Raw genomic sequence first — 6,000 nt, 5'->3', positions numbered from 1 at the left:
CTCCACCACCTCCCTGGGCAGCACATTCCAATGGCCAACAACTCTCTCAGTGAAGAACTTTCTCCTCACCTCAAGCCTAAACCTCCCCTGGCACAGCTTGAGACTGTGTCCTCTTGTTCTGTGATGGCTGCCTGGGAGAAGAGACCAACCCCCACCTGGCTACAACCTCCTTTCAGGTAGTTGTAGACAGCAATGAGGTCTCCCCTGAGCCTCCTCTTCTCCAGGCTAAACAACCCCAGCTCCCTCAGCCTCTCCTCACAGGGCTGTGCTCCAAACCCCTCCCCAGCTTTGTTGCCCTTCTCTGGACACCTTCCAGCAACTCAACATCTTTCCTAAATTGAAGGGCCCAGAACTGGACACAGGACTCAAGGTGTGGCCTAACCAGTGCTGAGCACAGGGGCATAATGACTTCCCTGCTCCTGCTGGCCACACTATTTCTGATGCAGGCCAGGATGTCATTGGCCTTCTCTGCCACCTGGGCACACTGCTGCCTCATGTTCAGCCTACTGTCAATCAGTACCCCCAGGTCCCTTTCTACCTGGCTGCTCTCCAGCCACTCCAACCCCAGCCTGTAGCGCTGCATGGGGCTACAATCTTCAGCTTACAATGAATACATGCATTGAGAAATAAGAACTTGAAATATAGCTGGCCTGAAGCAAATCAGGAATGAAGAGAAGCCAAAAGTTTATGATATTTTATGTTGGAAGAAATTCTGAAAAGAATCTGGTCTAACCACAGAGTAACTCAAAAAAACAACTAAGTGCAGATATGAAGGTACTGGAAGTTGCATGGAGATGCAAATGCATCAGATTGGTAATTGTTTAGGTAAAGTGTGAGTCACATCACAATCAGGGAAAAGGGTCAGATGAGCTTTGCATTAACACAGCCTGTGGCAACCTGCAAAAGCACTGGAATTACCGTGAACAGTGAGTATTTTCTGTCCCTGTAGTCTAACACAAAAGGAATCCACACTGCTTTCTAGGTCATGAATAACAGAAGCTCTCTAAAATCAAAAGGTCCCTCTCTGTGCCTAGTGAAAAAGAACTGAATATAGACAGAAAGGAATTAACAGCTACTTCCCCATGCAAATAACTCTCTCCCAGCATCTGTAACAGAGTTGCTGACATGCGGTATTCTCAGGAAGGTATTGAAGTGCTCAGATACTTTTCTATCCTGTGTACTCCTCAAATAGTTGAGAACAACACAACTTTTTTATCATAGCAAGTTACTCTATGACTTTCTCCATAGTTAATATAAGATCATTGGGCAGCATTCTGCACCTGGGCTGGAACAGTCCTCACTATCAATACAGACTGGGGGATGAGGTGATAGAAAGCAGCCCTGTGGAAAAGGACTTGGGGGTGCTGATGGATGAGAAGCTGGACATGAGCAGGCAGTGTGAGCTTGCAGCACAGAAGGCAAAGCACATTCTGGACTGCATCAAAAGATGTGTTGCCAGCAGTTCCAGAAAGCTGATTCTGCCACTGCTCTGCTGAGACCTCACCTGGAGTACTGTGTACAGGTCTGGAGCCCTCAATATAGGAAGGACATGGACCTGATGGAGAGGGTCCAGAGGAGGGACACAAAAATGATCAAGGGCTTGGAGCACCTGCTATGAGGACAGGCTGAGGGAGCCTGGGGTGTTCAGCCTGGAGAAGAGGAAGCTCTGGGGAGACTTAATAGCAGCCTGCCAGTATCTGAAGGGATCCTACATGAGTGCTGCAGAGAGATTGTTTGCAAAGGCCTGCAGTGACAGGACGAGGGGCAATGGCTTTAAGCTGGAGAAGAGCAGATTTAGATTGGATGTTAGGAAAAAGTTCTTTACTATGTGGGTGGTGGAACACTGAAACAGGTTGCCCAGGGAGGTGGTTGGGGCCCCATGCCTCCAGAGCCTGGAGAGGGCTCTGGGCAACCTGATCTATTTGAGGATGCCCCTGCTGACTGCAGAGGGGGTTGGACTGGATGACCTTTGAAGGTCCCTTCCAACCCAGAGCATTCTATGATTCTATCATGCATCCAACTTCAATACTTCATAGCATTAAACTGAATTTATAGCTGACAGTGTACCAGCTAGCCTTTTGACTTTGTCTTAACTGGATCCTAACAAGCTGATCCCTGCACGGTTCTTAACAAAGCAATTCCTTTCTCACCAGAAAGCATTATGATCTCCTGTAAAAGGGATACCAGTGAATGGATTGAACATCACAAGTTCATTTTTTCTAATATTTAGGTGAATTAAAACCTCAATCAACAGGCTAGACAAGCAAAATAGGCACAGAGTCATTGCATAAGTAAAAACTTGTGTTTACATGCACAAAGGCTGTGTCTTCCCACCCTTATGTGGGGTTCAGCTGAAAATCTAGTGCAGTCAACAAGTTCTTTCTGCAAATAGTTTTCAAAATAGGCTGATTGTTTGGTTTTTTCTGTATGAATCATTGATGCAAACCCCCTCAAATGCCAGATGAATAAGATGGAAAACTTGTAGGCACTCTTGTCACAAACTGAAGGTCCTTATTTGGGAATGTTTCCTGAATTAAACCTGGAGGCTTGTAAAACATTATGAACAGCTCCCTTTGAAGTTAGTGCCTGGATTCCAGTTGCACTTGATCTGTCAGAAATCATAGAAAGATAGAATTATTTGCTTCGGATGGGACTTCCAAAGGTCATCTGGTCCAACCCCCTTGAAGTCAGCAGGGACATCTTCCACCAGGTCAGGTTGCTCAGAGCCTTGTTGAGCCTGATCTTGAATATCTCCAGGGATGGGGCCTCAACCACCTCCCTGAGCAAACTGTTGCAGTGTTCCACCACCCTGATGGTAAAAAATTTCTTCATAAACCCCAATGTAAATCTACTCTTCTCTCATATCAAACCATTTTCCTTTTTCTATCACTCCAGGCCTTTGCAAACTGTACGTCTGCAGCCTTCTTGGAGACCTCCTTCAGGTACTGGAAGGCTGCTATTAGGTCTCCTCAGAGCCCTCTCTTCTCCTGTTAGGTCTCCTCAGAATCCCAGAATCACCAAGGTTGGAAGAGACCTCAAAGATCATCCAGTCCAACCTGTCACCACAGACCTCATGACTAAACCATGGCACCAAGTGCTATGTCCAATCCCCTCTTGAACACCTCCAGGGATGGGGACTCCACCACCTCCCTGGGCAGCACACTCCAATGGCTAACGACTCTCTCAGTGAAGAACTTTCTCCTCACCTCTTCTCCAAGCCACAAATCTGATTCTATAAAATTCAGACTGTAACCATTTCTCTGAACAGCCATAGTTGGTGTGAGGCATATTAAATAAATATTAGTATCTGATAAGTATTAGAAAGACAATCTGGATGCCTGTGTTTTATATACCAGCAGTCCTCTATTTGGAAGATAATTTCATTCCTGGACAATTTCATTTTAGAAAGGACTATGAGATTTTTAAGGCCAGGCTGGATGTGGCTCTGGGCAACCTGATCTAGTGGAGGGTGTTCCTGCCTATGGTAGGGAGACTGGAACTAGATGATCCTTGAGGTCCCTTCCAACCCTGTCAATTCTATGATTCTATGATTTTTCACAAATTATAATATATTCTGAGTTCCTTCATAAATGAAAAGCAAAAACCCAACCAAACACAAGTTCTTCACCTTGAGGGTAGTGGAACACCGGAGCAGGCTGCCTAGGGAGGTGGTTGAGGCCCCATCCCTGGAAATATTCAAGGTGAGGCTTGACAGGGCTCTAAGCAACCTGATCTAGTTGAGGATGCCTCTGGATAATGCAGAGGAGGCTGGACTAGATGATCTTTGGAGGTCCCTTCCAACCCACACCATTCTATGGGGCTTCAGCTACCACCCTGAGCAACCTGTTCCAACTAGGCAATGTGAAATGGAAATTAGATGATTTTGGAGCAGCGCTTGTTCCATTACATCTATTTCTGCCTTTGCACAGTTGGAAATCTGCAGAAACAAATAAGGATTCTGGGCATGTAGAGAAATGCAAAGCCTATTAATCTCAGGAGCCTATAGCTGCAAGTTGAAACCCTCACTTATGTGCATTTCAAACTGTCAGTATCATACAATCTGATACCCTGTGTGTGCAGGTATGGAGCATGAGACAGCTGCCAGCCAGGAAAAGAATCCCTCAATGCACAACCTGAAGCTAAATAATCTGCAAATCCAAAGTGACAAATGTTTCTGGAGGATTGCTCAGTTTTGCAGGGAGAGGAGAGGGAGAGGGAGACTCAAGGAGAGGAGACTCAAGGAGAGGAGAGGAGACTCAAGGAGAGGAGACTCAAGGAGAGGAGAGGAGACTCAAGGAGAGGAGACTCAAGGAGAGGAGAGGAGAGGAGAGGAGAGGAGAGGAGAGGAGAGGAGAGGAGAGGAGAGGAGAAGGACAAAAAGAAAAAAAATACAAGAAAAGACAAAATCTAAAAGAAAAAAACAAACAAGGAGAAAAGAAAAGAGAAAATAAGAGAAAATAAGAGAAAAGGAAAGAAAAGGAAAGAAAAGGAAAGAAAATAAAAGAAAAGAGAAAAGAAAAGAGAAAAGAGAAGAAAAGAGAAGAAAAGAGAAGAAAAGAGAAGAAAAGACAAGAAAAGAGAAGAAAAGAGAAGAAAAGAGAAGAAAAGAAAAGAAAAGAAAAGAAAAGAAAAGAAAAGAAAAGAAAAGAAAAGAAAAGAAAAGAAAAGAAAAGAAAAGAAAAGAAAAAAGAAAAGAGAGAAAAGAAAAAAAAAAGCAGTAATTCTATAATTACAGGGTAATTTTAAAGAACATAAATGGATGGTAAATACTGTGAGTTTATATATAGCCAAATGATAACTATGTTTTATATTTGAAAGAGTCATCAAGGAACTGAAGCACATAATTAACCTTCAGCAAATTTGTAAAAGTACCTAATAAAGTCAGGCAGAAACATGAATTTGGGGTATATGCTGCCTTCTGTGGAAATTCATAGATTCAAAGAATGGTTTAGGTTAGAAGGGACCTTGAATATCATGTAGTTCCAACCCCCCTCCCATGAGCAGGGACACCTTCCACTAGACCACGTTGCTCAAGGCCTCATCAAGGTTGAACACCCCCTGGGAGGGGCTATCCTTTTCCAGTGTCTCACCACCCTCACCCTAAAGAATTTCTTCCTGACATCCAGGCTAAATCTGCCCTCCTCAAGTTTAAAGCTAATCCCTTTTGTCCTATCACTACAAGCCCTTGTAGAGAAGTCCCTTCCCATTTTTCTTGTAGTCCCTCTTCAGGTACTGGAAGGCTGCACTAAGGTCTCCCCAGAGCCTTCTCTTCTCCAGACTGAACAACCCCAATTCTCACAGCCTGTCCCCACAGGGGAGGTTCTCCAGCCCGCTGATCATCTTTGTGGCCCTCCTCTGGACCCACTCCAGCAGTTTGGTGTCATTCTTATTCCTTGGCACCCTAACCAGATGTAGTATTACAGATGGGGGTCTCATGAGAGCAGAGTAGAGGGGCAGAATCACCTCCCTCATCCTGCTGGTCACACCTTTGATACAGCCCAGGACACAGTTGGCCTTCTGGGCTGCAAGCAGACATTGCTAGGTCATGTTGAGCACTGGAGTTGTATTTGTTATAAATATGGATGTGAAACTGTGTAGCTACATAGAATCCAAAGAATTGGACAGGCAAGTCACAGAATCACAGAAACATTCAGCTTGGAAAAGACCCTCAGGATCACCAAGCCCAATCATTAACCCCACTCTACAAGATTCACCCCTAAACCATAGCCCCAAGCACCACATCCAAACCACCTTGAAACACAGCCAGGCTTGAGGACTCAACCACCTCCCTGGGCAGCACATTCCAAAACCTGACCACTCCTGCCCTGAAAAACTGTTTCCTAATGTCCAGTCTAAACTTCCCAAAGTCAGTGGCAGCTTGAGGTCATTCACTCTTCTTCTATCACTAATTACCTGTTAGAAGAGACCAGCACCAGCCTCTCCACAATGTCCTTTCAGGTAGTTGTAGACAGCAATGAGGTCTCCCTTCAGCCTCCCCTT

The sequence above is a fragment of the Dryobates pubescens genome, chromosome Z (genome assembly GCF_014839835.1).
Source record: "Dryobates pubescens isolate bDryPub1 chromosome Z, bDryPub1.pri, whole genome shotgun sequence".
NCBI lineage: Eukaryota > Metazoa > Chordata > Aves > Piciformes > Picidae > Dryobates > Dryobates pubescens.
This window is presented reverse-complemented; position numbering follows the sequence as displayed.